Source organism: Sciurus vulgaris (assembly GCF_902686455.1).
Source record: "Sciurus vulgaris genome assembly, chromosome: 5".
NCBI lineage: Eukaryota > Metazoa > Chordata > Mammalia > Rodentia > Sciuridae > Sciurus > Sciurus vulgaris.
Genome location: NC_136465.1, coordinates 104,294,123 through 104,316,085, shown reverse-complemented (window position 1 = coordinate 104,316,085; position 21,963 = coordinate 104,294,123). Strand labels below are relative to the sequence as shown.

The 21,963-nt window shown below is 36.4% G+C and overlaps 1 protein-coding gene across 1 annotated transcript in view; it reads right to left on the bottom strand.

The window, feature by feature from the left end:
• Positions 1-21,963, bottom strand: part of PDZRN4 (PDZ domain containing ring finger 4) — a 347,895-nt gene that overhangs the window by 300,497 nt on the left and 25,435 nt on the right. The window lies entirely within an intron of this gene.

Below are 21,963 nucleotides of genomic sequence, written 5' to 3'. Positions count from 1 at the left end.
TATTGTCTTTTTAAAATACATTTTATTTATTTATGTGGTGCTGAGGTTCGAACCTAGTGCATCACATATGCTAGGCAAGTGCTCCACCACTGAACTACAACTGCAGCCCCAGTCATAAACTTTTAATGTCTTAAAAGCAATATTTTTCTTTGTTTAACCAAAGCCCACACTTATCAATTTTCAAAACTGTAATTATTCACGGTAATGCCTGAAAAAATTAACCAGCCGAATCAATTGTTAAAAATTAAAACAAATCTAAGGAGAAATATCAGTTCAAATGGTAATAGCTGAAGATAATATTTATAAAAACGTGACTGTGCCGGGCGCAGTGGCACATGCCTGTAATTCCAGCGCCTCAGGAGGCTGATGCAGGAGAATCTTGAGTTCAAAGCCAGCCTAAGAAAAAGCAAAGCACTAAGCAATTCAATGAGACCCTGTCTCTAAATAAAATATAAAACATACCTGGGGATGTGGTTCAGTGGTGGAGTGCCCTGAGTTCAATCCTCAGTAAGCCCCTCATCCCCCCCAAAAATGTGACCTTGGCCACATCTCTGTATGTCTCCCTGTGGTTGTCACTCCAGGTACCATCTGTTGAAAGTGGCAATAATATTCTGTGGGCAAGGTAAGGAGTCAGAACAATGTAAGAGAAAACTCTTCTTTCTTCTTACACTAAAAGAAATTTTTCACTCAAAAATGCATGGGGAAAAGGGGGAAAATTACATGGGGAAGAAGTAAAGCAACAGAAAAAAATACACAACAAAAGAAAATGCTGAAAGGAATTTTGTCTAGACCCAGACATGACAAAAGTGTTTAGAACCAACCAGCACAGTGATTAGGAGAAAATGAGGAGCCAGAGTCTGATCAGTAAAAAGATGCTTCCACCAATCCCACTGACCCCTGGACAAGGCTACTCTGGGTGTGATGCTCAGAAGGGCCTTGTCATCCTCTCTAAGTGCATTGTCACACTGCAGACAAGACTGACAGCAGGTGACAGCTGCTCTCCATCCTCCAGAAAATTTGAGAAAATTCATGTTTTCCAGAAGTTTTACCTGGCATTTTGGATGAAGTCAAGGAGAAAAAAAAAAAAAAAAAAAAAAAAAAAAAAAAAAACAAAGAAGTACAAAGGATATTAGAAGTTTAGTAAAGAAATCAAAAGGTAATATACTTTTAAGGATTCTTAGAACCCCACTGAAAATAAAATATCATATGGAAAAAAATGTAATAAAAGCTTCAGGATTCCTTGAATCTTTTGAAAATAAGTTGTCATGAAAATATCTGTTCTACTTCATTTCCCTTCACAGTTGATTGATATGCTAAAAGTAAAGAAAATTTCTCATGGAGGGGAAAGGAATGTCAAATGTGATAAATAAAACAGTGTTAGGCAATGGATCATCTGAGAATTTGAACATTTACAGACTGCATCTTAGTAACTTAGGTCAATGTGCTATTTTTAAATGTTAAATAGTCACTGATATTTAAGAATATTTCACTAGTTTCTCAACTACCCACATAATCTTCTATGAATTCTGCCAGAGCAGATGCTGTAACCGTAAACTATTCAGGACCAACATGAAGTAATCTTGTCATTGAAGTTGCAGCATCAGATTATTCAGGACTATTAACATTAGAGGGATTTCATTCTTGTTCCTGTGGCTAGACACACACCTACAATCAAAGTTGATTTGTATTTCCACAGTTGCTAAGTCCATCTTTTTCAAGTTCAATACAATACTGACCAGCACCCACCAACAGAGTGGCCATGTAACCTCAGGATTTCCATCTCAGAGCACACGGGAACAAGAGCACATTTGGGAAACCAGATCATTGCTTTAGATTATAAGCTTATCAAACACTCTGTAAAAGAAGTAATTCACAACCTATATAACTTCATTTCTGCTCATAAGAGGAAACAATCAACTACTTTTCCCCAACAGAGCCAGTCACTTACTTCCTATTTCCCCAGATGCTTGTTCTCCCCAAGTCCCAGAGCCCTTATGTGCCCAATTCACCTGCTATGGGTAGACACAAGTACATCCAGAAATACATACTTGGCTCCGCGACGCCAATGAGAATAGTAGCCTCTAATAACGTTTGGAGGAAATACTCCATTCTCTTTAATTTCTCTCTTTTTTCTCTCTCTCTGACTCTCTCTGTGTATGCATAGATTTAGATATTTTCCTTTATGTCACATTGTTGTGAGCTAAAGTGATATAAGTACATATTAATTTTATAGCATATTCACATAGATTGATTTATGCATAGGCATATATGTATAATTTTTATATAGGCTTCCTAAAATGTGGGAGATAATCATTTACCTTTGGACAAAGCATGTGCAAATTTTTATTTTCTTTTCTTGATAAAATGTACAATTTTTTGCACTGTCACAAAAAAAGTTAAAGCAAAAGAATGCACAATGTGGTTTTGATTCTATATTTCAGCTTTATTTTTAAGATTGCTATTTAATTTTGTTTCATTTCACTGAGGATACAAATTATTTCATTCTTTCTTCGTTTTCTTCCTATCTGTGGTATCTCTCAGTAGGTCATGGGAGAGGATACATTCAAAACTCTAGATTTCAAATTCCAATATGCTAGCAATCAAATCAAATCTTAGCCTTTAACTCAACTTTCCATCCAATAATGCTGGACAAAAGAATAAATGAATATTAAGTGTGAAATCTTATTGATTTCATAGTTGATAACTTCAACAATCAGAGTTTGAGCAAAGAATTAAACAATGGAAATAATTATAATAAAGTAAAATTAGAATTAAAAATTATAATTATAAATTATAATTATCTAGTCAGAGCTGTTGGGCTAGTATGTGGTAGAAACTAAGATCATCTCAAGCCTATCTGGTAACAAAAACCCAAGTTCTTTCCATTAAGTCTTGATTTTTAAGATAGTTTGTCTTTCATATGCTTTAGGAGTGATCTGTTTAACCCCTTTAAACAAATTCAAAATCTAGATACACAAGAAAATGAACAGCCAAGCAAAGCATATCATAATTACAGATCTTAATCCCTGCATACAAAATAAAGAGCTAAAAACAAACAAGCAAACAAACAAAAAGAAATGGGGAAAGACAGGGAGTAAGTAAGACACTCAATATTATCCACTTTAAAACTACATAATCCAAATCTATACAGAATTAGATCAGGAGACAATTAACTGGATATATGCCTTATATAAACTCCCAAAACTCACTTTAAAATCCTAACTCCTAAGAGTATGGTAGTAAGAGCTGGGGGCCTTTGGGAGGTGATTAGGTCATGAAGGCAGGGTCCAGTGTTCCCACAAAAGAGGCCCCAGAGGGCTGGCATATGAATCCACCATGGCAGGACTCAGTAGGAAAACCCTGTGGATGAAGAAGCAAGCCCTCTGTGGACCCCAGATCTGTCAGCTCCTCCTTCTGGAACTGCCCTGTTTTCAGAATGGACAGAAATAAATTTCCATTGCTTATAATCCACCCAGTTTATAGAATTAGTGGTAGTAGTCCAAGTGGACAGGCAATGCGGCATCCAGTACGAATTGTTTTTTTGATGTTTTCTCTGCCTTCCTCCTAATTACATTCACCTGGCAGCTGAAAGCAGGTATGAAGTGTGAATTAATTGACTCTTCAGCTACTTTCAGTTGATGCATCTCCAAAATTTAGATTTTATACTTTTACTTTTTAGTAGCTGACAGGTTACTGCTATCATACCCATTATGTTCTGAGACAGGGCCTTGTGTGGTCCTTGGATGCACATATGAGAACTGCATCTCCATTATGCTATCATTATGAATAATGAAAAACAAATACTTAGGAATGGTGTATGGCCCCCAAAAAGAAGGTTACTGGCAACCATCAACTAGAAATTTGTCAAGTGCTTATGATAATTTTAATTCAGTTATAATAGCAATATTACAAGGGCAAATTTTCAAAGCAGTGAGCAAGGAGGAGATAGAATAGGAAATAAGCAATATAATTTGCCCCATTTTCAACAACACAAACTTCTGCCCACTTCCATGATTTAGTTCATCTTGTCCAAGTCCTTTATGTGGCTATTTCAAATACACAACTTAGAATTCGTTAATAGGGGAAAATTAACATTGATATGGATATACCTGGGTTTAAAATACAACCAAGTATCTTTTCCTCTGAAGCCTGCTAAACTTAATCCTTTTTATGGCTTTTGTTTATAACATTGGCCTTTTAATATACATTTTTACATTCTTCAAAATTTTATTACTCTGTCTCCATTTCCATTCCCTATCTTAGTCTATTTGTTACCTGGTCAATCAGCAGAAAGTAAAACCTGTAAGCAAGGCTAATTTGACTTTGTAAAGTTTCCTAAGAATCTCAACATTTTAAACATTACTTATTTGATGTTTATTTTGCTACCTTTCTAACCTCTATAGTATGTGGTACCTTTGAGCTAGTAGGTGCTCAATTAATTTTTGTTGCATGAATTGAATACAATAAAGCATCTACTTTTTCCTATGTCAATAACGTATTTCAAAATTTGGAAAGCAGAAGAGGTGACAAATATGTGCACTGAGCCTCAAATTATTTTACCTCATAGTAGAAAGTGAAACATACTAGTAATAGCAGTACATTTATGAAATTTTAGTTGACACATTTATTTGAACATAGAGCAATAAACATGGCCAAATGAGAATATGTTCTCAATGTCTATATTTCATGATCACAAGTTTACCAGATGTTTTTGATTTCAGTTTCATAAGAAAAATGTAGGAAATACATTTGTTTTGAAGTACTATGAATAATTCTTTCATTTTCTGAAATGCTTCTGGATTATATTCTCTGTTCATTTCAAACATCATGATTTCAATTTTTGGGGAGAACTATGAAGGGGCAATATCACCTACAGAGTATGATGATTAGAAGTTGATAGCACCTAATTGTGCTTTCATTTTCATTTTTCCAGTGATGCAAAATCTATTTTTTTGTTATCCATGAAATCATTTCTTTTAAATGTTATCCATGTAAACATGTACAATGCTATCGGACCTAAAGCTTTAGTGCATAATATAATTTAAAAAGCTAATTTTCTATTTTTTTGTTTCTCCTACCTCAATAAATTCCATTTATAAAATAAAACAAATGCTGAAACTAAACATAGAAGTTGTTCTTGGCTATATGGGCACATCCAAATACCCATTATTTTATCACTTCTTCCTTATTCCACTGGTTATGTTGAAATTCAGAGAGAATGATGAACTGATAGAGTGGGAGAAAAATTAAGACGTAGGTTCAATTATTTCACTTGTAGGTAAAAAAGAAAAAAAAATCCTTGGACACCTAAATAACATCTGAATCTATTGCCTTTAACAGATCAAGTCTTCATCTGTTGCCTACACTACTGAAATATCCTCCTAAATGATATTTCTGTTTTTAGTCTCTTCACCTTCATTGCTAAGTTTTACAAGGCACTAGCATGGTCCTTTCCTTTTAGAGAATAAGTACCCCAAGTATGCCAGAATAACACCCACAGTTCCCTGTAAACTTGTCCCAAGTTAGCTTCCCACCTCCACTCCAGCTGGCTCCTCTGGGAACCAACAGTGCCAGACTGTTTACCATGGTTTCGTTCATCCAAGAATAATGATACCCTGCACCCACTGGTTCTGCAATGTCTCACCCTCACATACACATAAAAATGCCATCCACTTCAGGATGCTTTCCTTGATCTTTGATTTCCTAGACAGAATCTCTCCTTCTTGCCTTTGGGTAATGAAAGTATGGAGGAGATTTTTTTTTTATTTTCTGTCTCATGAACTTACTTATCTGAATATAACTTTTTAGCTTTAATTTGGCTTTCCAAAGTTCAGATAATTAAAACAAATTAGTGTTATATATTTGAAAATAAAATTTTGTTACTCTGATGCCTGGTTTTGATCAACCTGGTTACACAGGATTTTTTGCCTGCTATAACCAAAGCTTTAAGTGCTCATCTATGCATTTTGTTAGAGGTTGCAAACAAGTGGCCCATATGCCAAAAGGCCGCTAATAGCATGTGTGTACCTGCTTTGGCCCATAGAGGGTTTTGTAACCAACATTTAAAAATTAAAACATTTTACATACAAATTTAAATGTCTACCTTTCTCAAAAAAATAATAAAAACTAGGTTCTAAGACTTTGAGCGTGCATGCTTTTCAAGTCACACATGCACCCTGACCATTCAGATGTGCAGCATGTGTTTATGAACTTCTTCCCTCCTCCCTTAATGTGTGGAATCTGTGTGACCTTTCTAGATGGTTTTTGAGTGTGTGACCCTGGTTCAAATAATTCTCTTCTTTGTTAATTTAACATTTCTTTGAAATGCTATAATTCCTAAGAGCTAGAATTTGAACATATTTTCAATTTTGTTTCATTATTTGACCATTTCTTATTTGTATATTGTGGTAAAAAGAGCAAAAATGGCATATTAACATGTCGACTGAGAAGATGACAGGGCTTGAGATGTTACTGTTGTTGTCAAGCTGAAGAATTAACATTGGGTAATACTACATTAAAAATTTATATCTGAACAAGGTAAAATTACAGTGCTCATCTTAAAACCAGTATTCTTTAAACCTCATAGTCTAATGGATCAGATAGGTTTGGCATATTCAGGACTTCTGATGCTCTGAAAGGTGTTTCTAATAGGTTTATAAAGGACTTTGTGTTTAGGTAACCTTCTAACCCCTTCCGGTATAGGTTAGTGGGGTCGTTTACACAGACTGGTGACTGGCTTCAAAGCTGGGGTTCGAGGAGTGCCAGGAATGCACCCTTCCTTAGTCTCTCAGTCAGTCAGCTTCAATTAGTCTCATATGTACTCATTTGTGCTCATTCACATTTCATCTTTGAAGGCTGAGACAGGCTGTCTCCTTCTGTCATAGGGTTAAATAGCCATCTCCAATTTCAGGAGATTCAATGAGCTAGAAAACACAACTCTGAGCCAGTCAACTTTTAAAGGACACATTTATATAATCACTAAAGGGCAATCCAGAAAAGAAAAACATTGCCCTTTAGGGTTTTTATGAATGTCATCTCACACAAGATACTTGTACACTTTTAGATGAACCTCAAATGCTTCCTATGGGCTCAGAATGAGACTACAACTTCTCATCCCAGAAATCTAGAAGACACCACTCAAACAGCCCATCTTCCTGTTGAGCTACTTATGTTTGTCAGATGCAAGAGAAATCTAATATTTTGCACTGGATCATTCCATATTATTATTGTGAAAGTCTCTTTTCTAAATGTAGCACAAACATGCCCTACAACAGGACCTAGAATTCTCTTTTGAAGCTCTGAAAACTGTATTCAAACTTTTATAAAACAGCTTTTCTACCTTAATCCTGGCTGCTCATATTCATAATTTACATAAGGAATACAAGGCATACATTGAGAGAAGTTTTGTATCTTTTAAAAAGAAAATTATAGATCTTAATTCTTGCCAAAATGCTTTTGTAAAACACAGTGACAGTAGTTGAAGAAGCCCTATAATTTGAGGAGTTTAAAAGGAAAAACTAAGACATACTATCAGTCAAGTGCTTTCCAAAGCTTTCCATGCTGGTTTTTCTGAAAATTTTATCAAGGATCAATACAGGCATTGAAATGGATATTCTTTCAAGAGCCAGCATTGCTCTGTAATGGAGTTCCGTCAGAGAGGTTCTTTGCTAGATCTGGGAAATAGGTTTGCTACCCCTTTCCTCATGTGCCAACATGTAAGGATAGGAGTTCCTTCATATAGAAGGTTAGTTAATTTCACAATATGCTGCCAAATTCTAGTTCTGGGGGACACAGCTCATGAACACCCTCTTAAATATTCAGGAATGGTATGAGAAAATAGCAGTGTTTTTCACCCTGTACATTCAAAACAGTGAATCTAGGAAAACATAACAATGAACTCTATTATTATCCTATGCTGAAAGGCAGGTGAGGCTCCACAGGCACCAGTTTATCACTCCTTTATTATATATTCAGTAAAAGTATATGAAGATAGTGCTTCATAGAAGCGTATGAATTTAAATGTGAACTCACGCTTCTGAGCATGCAGTTTCCTAATAGATTCATAATCTAAATGGGTATGCTATTAGAGTATTTCACAACACACTTCCATATTTTTTTAAAAAACAGTTTTTTAGACATAGTCAAAATGTTCATGTCCATATTAAGAAATAAAAAGTAATATAAATAAATCTTCAAATAATTCACTTATCAGAACTCTAAGTGATCATTCATTATAATTATTATAAAACTATGTAAGTTTCACTAATGTTTTAAAAATTTAATAAATCTTCAACTCCATTACAAGCACTGTCACAGTATTTTGGAAATTTTTCTGTACATTTATCCTGATTTTTCCATGTTAACTTTAATATGATGGCTTCTAAGTGTGTTTTCATGAAATCCTAAATCTTTGGTACCGGAACTAACTATAACTCAACATCTAGTCCATCAACTACAATTGGAGAATAAGGAAATCACAGCTCAGGAAGTGTGTAAATTGTTCACTTTCATGTAGCAGTAAGAGATTAGGTCCATAGAACATAGAGAAAATCAGTTTCAGACTTTTCCATCCTTACTATTACTTACTTTCCAAATTACAATTTGGAAAGAGCAGAGATAAAAAAAATACAATTTGGAAAGAGCAGAGGTTAAAAAAAATACAATTTGGAAAGCAGAGGTGGGTGACCAAGTAAATTCTTAGTAAGTCTAAGAAAAGATGTTGCTTCTTGCAGCATATAACCGCAAGACAACATCTACTGGATTAATCATGCCTAGAGGGAATCTATTTGAATACTGCCATCATTTTACAACAGGGAAGTCAAATTAAATAGATCAGCAAGTTAGCTATCTTATCTTGCAGGTTCGTTCTATTATATATGTCAGAAGAGAGGGAGACTGATCCTTTCCTCAATAAATGGTGTCACTGGGAAATTAGGCAATGTAAATGCCAACAAATGAGTTTTTTAATGCTGATGACAAAAGGCATTTTGAGCATACACGTATTTTTCCCTAACAAAAACCCTGAGTAAGGCAATTGAGACATTTATAAAACTCATTAACAATAATAGAGCAATCTTATTGCTCTAGGGTTTATCAATTCCAAATCTGGTTCTGACTCCCTATATCTGCTCTGCCCCATCAGTGCTTTTCAGGTAAGATAAATGTGCGACTAATGGAGCTACGTGAGCTCATGGATGGATTTTTGTTCTATATCTCCTGCATAATTGTTTTTGAAAACATGCACACAAGTATACCTACACACTCCATTAAACCATGGAGGAGGTGGCAGGAATTGCTTTAAATCAATCCTACCCTGGAAGAATTAGCTAAGAAACAAAACAAAAGAGTACATTGTTATTTTTTAATGTATCTGAAATACGGATTTTCTTGCCTCCTGGCTAAAAAGATTAGCTTCATGTTAATATAAAAGAAACACCACATATGTGATTATTACAAATAAAATCAGGTACACAGTTTGAAAATGAAAGACAAAAATCTACTATAGAGAAAATACCTAAAATAATCAAGACATTGTTTAAAAATAACAAATAACTTTTAAAAAATGAAGCGTTTCCAAATCCCCTAAGACAGATGAAATACACTTGGGATCTACTATTTCCGAGGATAGCAGAATAGGATGCTATTTACTCCTCCATACTGTTATAATATGCTATCCTTATTCATGAGAGACTGCATTTAAAACTTGTTAGTAATGTTTAATTCCTTGGGCTACCTGCCAATAAAGGGAAGGTAATTCAGTAGAGATGTAATTGAGACATCACAAATATGTCTTTTGGTACGCACTGTATGATACTGATTATATATTTTAACAGAAAATATGCCTTCCTACTGTGCTTTCCTCAGGGTAATTAGTAGTCATTACAGCTTTACTGTCGGACACAATCAGCACTTGGGGTTAAAAATCTATAACTGATATAAGGTGCCAGAACACTCCCTACCTGTACATAGGATGCAGTGTCCCTCTCCCAGAATTGAAAGAGCATGTGTACTCTACCTGGTCAACTTAAAGCACGGGGTTCTCCTTCTAAGCAATATTAGCACAGTTCTCCTGCATAGAAATGTCCGTTGTATTAAAATATATTACCAGGTGTGTGATTTTTGGTTTCCAGGAGAGACAGGAATGGTTTTGAAACTCAATGACTTTTGAGTTATAGGGAATCCCTGACATAGCAATAACAATCAGATCATAAACCATCTCTGTTAAGAGCTATTTGTGGAAACTTAGGAAAAATCATTAAGTCCATCTATTAATGCAGAAGAAAAATTACTATATCTTTAAAAATTGTGCAGTTGAATCATCCTTGAACTTCCAGCCTGGAAAAAGGCTATCTTTCCAGTAAGACTATCACTGACCTCACGTAGGACCCTGAGGGAAAGAAAGGTTGCTAATGGAAGTAGTCTCTCAGGCCTCCAGCCTGGAGAGCTGGAAGGCGTTGGGAGCCCAGCACAAGAGGGGTTACAAACAAAAAACTCCAATACAGCTATGGCACCACGGTCATGGGTTTCTTTATAGAATCATGTGAAGCTAGATCAAAGTGCATAACAAAACTGTACTGAGTCCTCTTTGATATAGCAGATAGGGATTAAAGATAAGAAAGGTCACAGTCAAAGGAGACTTGTTTTCACATCTGACCTGGTGTACAATCCTACTAGGCTCTTACATTTGCTGGAAAGGCAGAGATTCTTCTGCTATATAAGAACACAGATTTAGTAGAAATAATAAAGCACCAGGAATTCAGAATCTGATATTTTTGGTTATGAAACTTTTAAAGAATTCTGTCTGGTATTTCATATTTTATTTACAAGAGTAAACTTTTCCTTCCTTTATCAAGTGATTTCTGGGTGCCTGCTACAGTTATAATCTTCACATTTACACTGTGCATGGTCCATTAGTGGGTTAAATAGATGCAGATTATCTCTCTCAGATTCTCAGTGTAAACATTAGATGAAGGAGTTTTTCATTGGACAAATTAATAAAACAAGGGAGGGAATCATTAAGTACTGTATAAGTACTTCCCACGAAATAGAATAGTAGGTTTAGTTCTGATTTGGGGAAAATTATATTACTGGAAAGAAGGATGTTATATCTGATTTTTCAGAATCCTGTAAGAGTGTTAAATCCCATCCAGGCTGAGATTCCAGCTTTACCCCCTTTCTACCTGAACTTTAAATTCTATGACATTATATCCATGAAAAAAATTCACTTATTGTACACTAAAAAACAAACCAACCAACACAAAGAAACTTAGAAAGCCAGTTCATTTCATATCATATAATATTAATTTTCAAAGATATGGCTTAAGGAAGTGCTATGGAATATTGTATGCCTGAGGTACTCAAAGGAATCTGTCCACCCCAACTTTGTGTCCTTGTTAGAAAAAATAAAAACAAAACTCTTGCTTGTACTTTTGAATGACATTATGAATGTCATTACAAACATCTGATTCATAAAAATCAGAGCGTCACAGCCCCAAATGTGACATATCCCAAACAAAGGTAGCCTTTTTTTTTATGAAGATAAAATTCTCCTGCCCCCACCTCGCCTGCCCAATTAACACTTTAACCCTCTGCACATTCTCTTTTTCTAGCAAAAGGCCTTTCAAAATCCTTTAAGCCTAGAGTCAGGTTTTTTTTTTTTTAAACCTATTATATCAAGTTAAACAGACTATTCATATAATACTAATGCTATTGTGAACTTTCTTGAGAACTCATGAATTCTCAGAGCAGTACAAAAATTATTCTGTAGTCCGTAAGTCTGACTTCTGCCCCGATACTTAATTAAAATTAACCTTCAGCCTAAAAAGACCATCATGAATTTCCCTTCTGAGCTTTAAGCTAATTTTGATGACATAGATGGTGATGTGCTAATGAATGGCCAGCACTGTTTGACTCACTGGGGAAATGCTAGAATCTTCCTCAGGCTCTGATGGGTTCTGAAGAGGGTTGTTCATAGCTTCTGCAGTAAGTAGATATGGAGTTCAGTCTTTCTGGCTCCATATTCTTTCAATCTAAGTATCTTGTATCATTTTATTTCTTTCATGGATGGTATCAAAGACTTTTTTTCTTTAATAACATGTTCAGCACACTAAATAACATTATTGGTAAACATCTCTGAAAGTATTTTCAATGTATGATCACACCCAGTATCAACCCTTCTGTGCGTAGATTCTGCTTGTTTTTTAAGACTTGGTTTTTGCTTTTCCCATTTGTTTCTACTGTTGGCTGTTTTGTTTCATTACTACATTTTGCATAAGAGCAACATATATCTCATATACACATAGTCATACTATATACCCTGGTGACATTGACATTTCACTTGTACAGCTGGATGGATCATGTGCAGACTGCAGTCGGCCCTGATGAGATATGGAGAAGCAATGGGCTACTTGGAATCACTGAGCTATTAGCCTGCTGATCTGAGATGAGCAGGAAAAACCTCAGGCTAAGTCTCAGTTACTTTCATCACTTAGCTGAACTAAGTACTCATGCTCTAATGTCACAAGGGTACCTTTTAATCCACCTTTTATTTTACTTCCCATATGTGTAAGAGAATCTGCCATTACCATAACTAACCATTCTATACACGTGGGCTTGTTGACAGGTTTTGAACATATCTACGAATGTGGATAGGACACAGCCATTTAAGATGCACAGGCCTATCTGCAATTGGCGATATTTCGCAGTCATGTGAGACAAATGGGCAAGATACTTGTGTATAATAAAACACCAATCATAAAATGGATAAGTGAAAGTTGATTTGACTGACATAAGAATGATGAGAAAAGAGTGCTTTTCACAGGGTAAAGAGTGTGATTTGAAAGGTAATAGGTGATTTCATCATATGGGCAGGAATGGGACTTGGGAACAGAGGTGAGGGAAGTGCCAAGATCTTCCTTTTTTTTAATCAAAATATATAATATTAACACATCCAGCCACTAATGATTTGGTACTTTCTTTGGATTTTAATACTTTTTCCAGTCCTACATTCTTAAAATACCAATAGTCTTGACAGGGGCAATACCTTAAACCATAGGTTGTAAACTGGAATCACATAGCCAATATTTAAACCACAGACATATTATTTATTACCTGTACTGATTTATACATCAAAACAATATTTAAAATTTGGAGGCTGTGTGCTTTATGAGTTAACACTGTGAGACAGGGATTCTTTACTTTTATTTTGTGTAAGGTCATGGGCATTTTTTAGAATCTAATGAAAGTAATATACCCCTGTATTTCACTGTTACTTCATGGTTATGGTTTGGGTGTGAGGTGTCCCCTAGAAGCTCACATGTAAGACAATAGGAGAGGATTCATAGGGGAAATGATTGGGTTGTAAGAGCCTTAACCCAATCTGTGAATTAATCACCTGATAGAATTAATTGAGTGGTAACTGAAGTGGTAGGGTGTGGCTGGAGGAAGTGGGGTTTTGTGGGCATGGCTTTGGGGTATATTTTGTATCTGGCAAGTGGGGTTTCTCTCTGCTTTCTGATCATCATGTGAGCTGCTTCCCTTCCACCACACTCTTCTACCACAATGTTCTGCCTCACCTTGAGCCCAAAGGAATGGAGCTGGCTCTCTATGGACTGAGAACTCTGAAACAGTGAGCCCCCAAATAAACTCTTCCTCCTCTGTAGTCATTCTGGTCACATCTTTTAGTCACAGTGGTGAAGGAGCTGACTAAAACACTTCAAGAACATTTATTGAGCAGCTATTCAGTACCAGTCTCTATTTCGTGCTTTGCAGTTCTTAGCAGTGGACAAACACACACAAATCCATGCCCTAAGGAACTTTTGATTTAGTGAGGGATAGATAGAAGATACATGACTGATTGCATTATGCATCATACAGTAGAAGGTGCTAGTGCGATGGAAAGAAGCATAGTAGGCCAGGGCATTGGGAGTGCTTGGGGTGGAGAAGAGCAGTTAGAGAAAGTGATGAGGCAACCACTTACCAAGGAGCTGCTATTTGAGCAAAGCCATGGATTTGGTGAGTGAAATGGACTGGAAAAGGATCTTCATTGTATCATGCATATATAATAACAACATCCAACTCACAGCATGTTTCAGACAGTGTGGAAGCCTTCATGTTAAAAAGAATAATATCAAATAATCGACTCAGGTGTTTCAAAGCAGTATTTAACTAGGTCCTAAGAGACAGAAACCAGGAGCAGGTAAACAGGGCCAGTGGGAATGGCAGGATAGCCACAAAAGGCGGGAAAAATTCCAAGCCACTCAGGAGTGTGCTGTTGACAGTCGTCACCTACCCTATCAGCATGCCCTGCTCTCCTATAGCCCAGAGGGTAAGAGAAGGCATGACGAAAAGAAATTCTGAGATGCCAAATTCTAGAATATTATAATGGTAGTTAATTCACATGCAAAACAAGATGAAAAATACAGAAGGCAAGATTGATGACAAGAATGGCAGGGGCTTGTGTTGACTCCTGACTCCAGTTAAGGGGTGAAGTTTCTAGGTTCCCCACCCCCTGTGCAGCTGTCTCTAAAACCCAACAGCAGGGTGGGTCAGAAAGGAAAGGGAGGGAAGTTAAAATAAATACTTGTTTTTAAAATTTCTGGTAATATCTCTGTTTCTTTAACTAAATTGTTAAAGTACCAAAAAGGCATCTCAATATAAAGTATCTCTACAATATAATTTTCCATAATTAAAAATGCTTAGCTTGAAGGTAATGTATGCAATATCAGAAAAATATCATGACATAATATAAAATGAATGATACTCTCCAATCTGAGCCCTAAAATATATTGTACCATTTAGAGACTTGCTTTCAGAATTCTTCCTGTGATGTATTACATTAGATACAGCCATCAGAGCTTAAAGTATTAAGATATTATTCTTCCTGTTTATAGTTTGAAATTACAACCATCATTTTTTTTAGTTTTAACACAAAATGGTAAGCACTGAAAATTCTAAGTAAAAATCATCAGAATGGCAATCTAAGTGCAATGATCAATAATGTAGTATAGTCTGATTTAAAAATATGAATACATGCAACTTATTTTCCCACAGAATAAAAGCACAACTTTTTAATAATCTGGATAAAGGAGAACTATAAAATGACACAATGATATTATGAGTAAGTAAAGCTTGTCTCTACTTTTTCAGTATTCTGTTGTAATTTTTCAGACCAGGCACCCTGATTTATGCCTAAAAATTATGCTCCTCATCAGTACAGTAGGCTCAGGGAAGTATGAAGGTATCATTATATTGCAGTTAAAACTGTGAGCTGGTGTTGATCAGCATGGGCTCAAATTCTAATTAAGTTACTGATCCTGAAGTGTTCCTTTCTTCACCTGTGAAGTTGGCATATTAACAAGAGCCATTGCTGCTGGTGCTGCATGAAATAATCTCCATGACCAAAAAGATCCAAAATTGTATGCTTCTAGGAATAGGAAACCTCTCAATTCCCTTCTCTGTTTCCTTTAATCTCACTATAAGCATGTTCACATTCTTGATTTCCTTTTCATTAATACTGAACCTGCAAGTTTGTTAAACGTCTGCACTAAGAAAAATTTCTACTCTTAAATAAATAACAGCAAATAACTAGCCCATTAATCCTTGCGTTAGTGTTTAATGCCATAAACATTCAAGATGACCACAAGACAGTTATGAATATGTGCCAATAGATGAAGCATATCCTGACACTGCAGTTGGTCATTGGTTATCAGACTCAATGACACAATGTCAGCGAAGTGACATTATTATGTCCCCAAGCATCAGTTTACCCATCTGTAAGAATGGAGTTACTAATAGTCTAAACACATTTTTATGAATACTTAACCTCCAAGGGCTGACACATACTGAGGTTTTTTTTAATTTTTTTTAATTTATTTTTTCCTTTTTATGGTACCAGGAATCAAACCCAGGGCCACTTTACCCCTGGGTCCCCAGTCCTTTTTATTTTATTTTATTTTTTTTATTTTGAGAAAGGGTCTCACTAAGTTGCTAAGGCTGATCTTGAACTTGTGAGCTCCTGCCTCAGCCTCTAGAGTCCCTGGGATTACAGCGTGTGCCAAGCACCTAGTCATAGTGAACTTTTAATAAATATTAGATCCTGGGGAACACAGCTCCAACTAAAATCCTTTGTGTGATTTCAGGTCTATACCTAGGCAATTGCAAAACTTTGCCTGGCAGACCTCATGGGGGAAACCAGCCTTAATCCCACAAGACTTGGTGCAGTTTTCTGAAGGTTGTAGCAATCAAGAACTTAACCTCCCCTCACATCCCCCAGGCCAGCCATGCTCATGTGCACATCTGCTTCCCTAGCCCAAGCATCTCATGTCACAGGATTCCTACTGGAGGGTCTTGGCTCAGACACTTTCTCTACCCAGTAGCTTCCCCTCTTCCTGCCCTGCAACAATAGGTTCATAAAGAAGCAGAAGCCTTATTTGGGACTCTTCAACAATAAGACAATTCCCCACATGTGCTGCACAAACCTGAACTTCGCCCACGACCATTCCATGGGGGAAAGTCAGACTAAAGTATCAGAAGCTCATTTTGCCTCTTGCTTGCAAAGTTGCAATAAACGAATAAAGTCTTGAGTATTATTTTGACTCATTGTTCTAAATGACCATCACAAGAGCTAATTGCCCAACAGTTCCCAGCACCAATATGATTATTTTATTTCTGACATTTAACAAAAGTGTTCTGATTTGAAATTTAATATGTGGAACAAAATAATTCTACTTTTTAAATACACAGAAAACAGTCAATGAACTTTAATACTAGAGGATTTAAAATAAAAAGATATAGGTCATTCACCTTTGTTTCCCCTGTGTGACTGGATGAATTAAACACATATGGAAAGAGGGGAGGTGGGGAAGAAGGGGGAGATAGAGAAGGAATTTAGAAAATTTAAAGAAGAACCTGATAGAACTGTTTTTTTCTTTCACATGCACATAGCCACCAACAAAGTAACTTAGGTGTATGTTTTGAATATTGATGATAATGTTTTACTCATAACCCCACTAATTCTGTATTCTGGATTTCTTCATGGTGTCGGTTAGTATAGTCTAACAAGATCCAAATAAATATCATAGTATCTATTTTATGGTTTAGATCTGGAATGTCCTTCCAAAAGTTCCTTTATTGAAAGCTTGATTCCCAGTGCAGCAAGGTTCAAAGGTAGAAGTTTTAGGAAATGATTGGGGCTCTAACTTCATCATTGACAGTGCAGTAGACTTCGATGTGGTAATTATAGGCAGTTGGGGTATGGCTGGAGAAAATAGGTCACAAGGGAGATGGCCTTGGACTACATCTGTCCCTGGACCCTTTCTCTTCCTCTATTTTGATTACCAGCCTTGGTTACCAGCTTCATAACTATGTCCCCTGAATAAAATAAGTATAGGCATATATTTATTTTGTAATAGAATGCCCACTGCAAAGAGTCCATTTCTGTGTTAGGATGACTAAATGCTGTAACAATCCCTCAGACCTCAATGGCTTCACAAAACTTTGACCATTTTAGTATTCCTGAACCAAGTGCTCTCCTGAGTGGCCCTTTTCAAGCAATGACTGTGGAATCTGACCTCTCTCTAATATGTGGCTTGCCATTTTATTATTCTCTGCTTCCCAATATGTAAGCAGAAAAGAGTGTGACAGAGCAAGAACAATTGCTGGAAAGTTTTATGGCTACACCTGGAAGTAGTAGTACCTCCATTTGTATTTTCTTGCCTGAAATGTAGTCACATTGTCACACCTATGAGGCAGGGGAGCAGGGAAATGGGGTTCTATGTGACCACAAGGAAAATGAAACAATGTGGAAATGCCCAGCTTCGCCTCAGCCACATTTATGCTCCAGGGAGAATTTATAGGAAGATGCAGACTTTAGGTAAAACAGATACTTTTCTCTATAGTATTTTGATGTCCTTCCAAATTATGGTTGTACCAGCCAAAATTACTCACATTTAACTAATGTCAAGGGTAGGACATCATTCTTATGGCTCTACCTTCTTGACTAATGCCCAAAATTTTTTTGAACTTCCTTGTCAATTTTATAAATTCTTAGTAATTTTATCTTCTTAATCTTTTGAGATTTCAGAACTGATTACCATTTTACCACGCATTTTCTTGTCATAGTCCAATTATATATACCACCCAACTCAGCTTTGGACATCACTTTCTCTCTGGGCAATGTCTTTATTCCTACAAACATCAGTTAAAAAGAAATTACTGCATGATCCTATAAGTCGGGCACTTACAGTAAGTACCTAAGTACTGAAGATTCTCTTCAGGGGTTAAATTTTGTTTCCCTCTAATTCATAGTTGAGTTGAAGCCTTAACTGCAGTAACTGAAGTCAAATGAGTCCAATAGTGTGAACCCTAATCTAATGTGACTGGTATCCAAACAAGAAATTTGGACAGACAAAATAGGTGTGACAACACAGCTAAACGACGGCCATCTACAGAAGAAACCAATCCTGCCAACACCTTGATCTTGGACTTTTAGCCTCCAGAACTCTGAGAAAACTTATTTGAATCATCTAGTTTGTGGTTCTTTGTTATGGCAACCCTAGAAAACAGACTAAAGGAAAACATAAAAATCCTTGTGCTCTCTTGGAACTCGGAGACTTGCTTCCTGGCTGCCCCTCCACTTATCCCATTCCTCCCAACTAGTTCTCACCCACTCAGGTATCACCACCTTCACGGAAAACACCAGCACAGGGTTTACCATCCTCGTGGAGCAAGACAGATTTCTAGGACACACTGACACAGAAGAGCCACAAAATTTCCCCCATCAGTGTATAGTTATTTTAGCAGCACAAGCCACATGTGTAAAAATTGTGGCAGAAATATATGGGATTTCTAATATACTTTTTGGAACATATGATACAGCTTTAAAATAGTTGTTCAAGGAAAAATATTCTAATCTGGAAAAACGGCAAATACCTTACAGCTAATTTTTTCATATCATATCAGGGTTGCTTCGTGATTCCTATACTACATGAAGCATTACTGTGTGTCTCATCCAATAGCAAACATCGTCTCTTGCCAAGGCAAGTTCAATTTTGTCAGTCAGCAGTTCTAACACTTCACCTAGTATATAGTCCAATTTCTCTTAAGCTCTTATGCACTTAAAATTCAGATTATCAAGGACGTTGCCAAGGCTACAACTAATTTGCAAAGAAGTAAGCACCCCTCCGCTGCTAAGAATGCACATCTTCACTCCTAGACCATTATCACAAGATTATTTCTTCCCCTTGATCTCCACTTTAATAGCAAAATATTTATAAAAAATCTGATATTTGAAGTAACTGTGATGTGAGGTTTGAGTTTATTAGTTTTCTTCTTCCTGTCACCCACACCTCTAATCTTGACTGAACTCCTACTTGATCATCAAAATTCAGGTCAATGATCACATCCTCTAAGAAGTTTCCTCAGTCTTCTTTTCCTGGTTTCTTCTCACCATGACCAGCTAGAACTGGACATGCTCATATCTTCTCAAAGCTTCCACCCGCAATCCTAGGACTGCCTCCTTTCCTAAAAGGCAAGAGCCATGTCTTTGTACACAAAGCAGTATCTATGAATTCTTGCTTAATGAAGCAGCAGATACTTATGCTCATAAATTTACATATTATTATTCCTAGACACCTGTTGAAAATTTTAGAAATGTTTGTACAGTTAACATTTATTTTCTTTTAGTCAAAAATTTTAACTTGCCAAAAAGGGGTAGAAGTTAAATAAAAATACATAAAGGGCAATGGGTAGAAAATATTTGAATATACTTCAATCTATGTGATACATATTTGCTGGAAATGAGATGTAGTTAAAGATAAAAATTTTCATATTATTTCATTTCAGCATATACAATTAAATTATTCAAGAGTCTTTTCAACTGTCCTTATTAAAAGGAATGCTCTATACAATGTCAGAATATAATAATATTTTTATATAAGTGATTTTCTAGTCATTTAAAAATATGCTGAAACAAAAGCCCCTGAAATTAAATTGTACATCAGAGGTGAGTGTGCTATAATACAGAACGAACTTTTTCATCTTTAAAACTTTCCAAATCAATGATCACTGCTGCTCTGATATAGGATTCCTGTTCTTCAGCCCTTGACAAGATTCTTTGTTCCATTCTCTTAGAACTTTATCATGTGCCCCATCTTCTTTACCTTGTCCTCCCCCAACTAAGGGACAAGGTGTTAACTGAAGAGCAAATCAAATGAAGCAATTAGCTAGGAGAGGAAGACAGATTCCTGCAACACCCAAAAGGAAAACAGGCTTCTATTTTAATTAACCCTACAATTCAAGCAAGAGAAAGATTATTTTGGGTATAGTGGCAAATACCTGTAATCTCAACTGCTCAGAAGGCTGAAGCAGAAGGTTCATAAGTTCAAGGCCAGCCTGGGCAACTTAGGGAAACCATGTCTCAAAATAAAATCTAAAGGACTGGTCATGCTGCTCAATTGAGTGCTTGCCTATATGAGGCCCTGCATTCTATCCCTAGCACTGCAAAATGAATGAATAGATGATTAAAGAATGAATGAATGAATAAATAAATGACTTATTTTTCTAAAATTGGCTTAATCATTTCAATAGATACATTATGCCAAGGAAGCAGACTGACTTCTGGAAAGCCATAATGATTGCTTTTTAAAAATGCTTCCCTCAGAAGTGTCAGTTGGGGAATGATGTCATTTTCCTCAGCATTTCAGCCCTCTGCTATCTGACTTGTTGATTCCAAGTCCTTTCCCACATTGGATGGGAAGGTGGTACTCTGTGGAAGCTAGTATGAATTATGTGTTGTCTCCCTTGTTTCTACACTAAACTTATAGATGAGGTTCAGAAGGGTCTCAAAGGCCTGGAGAGGAAATCTGCACACTAGAAAACTGACTTATAATGCAGCATTGTCCAGTTCATTGGCAATCCATACTAAGAATGGCTAGGGTGGCTGGTGTCTGCACGATTCAGTGAAAGGAAACAAAAAAGAGAACAGATAGGTTGGGGAAGAGCTGAGAAAACATTCTCCATATAATTCAGAGAATAGTTTAACAGCAGGCTGTCAAAAATATTTGTTACATTGAAAAACAACAACAACAACAAAAAAAAAACAACCTGCCCATATCTTTGTTAACTGCATCAAGTATAAACTTTTTTCCTTTGAATTAGAACATGCTAGGGAAAATGTGACATTCCCATCTGATTGGATCTCCAAGAATCTTTTTTTCTCCTCATATAAAAAACTGAAAGCACTCATTTGGTGCTTTCATCCTGTTTTCAGATGTCTCAGCAGTAAGAGATAAAAGCTGTATAGAAGCAGCACTGTGTAATTCGCTGGGCCTAGCATAGCACGAAAAGGAGGGGCTTCTCCTTCAAACATGATTAGGGATTTCAAGATGGTGACAGCCATGCATTAAAAAGAGCTCAGGACCCTTGTGGGCCCAGGGCCCTGTGTGACAGCAGTGGTCCTCTCAGAGGGGCCAGTCCTGCCTTAGAGACACTGTGACCTCTTGGACAGGGATTTCAAACAAGGACAACACTATGAGCTGGGATGCTCTGATCTGGAGCGTAGACCCCACTTCAGGAGCCACTTGAACCAGGAAGTGCAGGCAGTTTTAAGTAACACTGTTGCTTCATCTGTGGCTTCTGTTAGTTTCAAACCTACAGATTGTCTGGGCAATTTTGAGAGAATTATGAAAGGATCATTCATGAAAAATGGAAGAGCTGAAATCAGTCTATGTGTTTTGAGAAGGATGTGATGTTGGGGAGTGGATTTATTCATGAAGATGCTTCTTATATGTAAGGTATTTATTCTGAACATTACTAAGATAGGTGACTCCTTTATAACAGAATAAAAGACATTAATTTAGACATAGGTTATCTCCATGACTTTTTAAGAAATGCAATACTTGATGATTCCATATTTCCTAAAGAAAAGATGAAAAATATTTGGTTCTGTGCTCCAAGATGAATTAT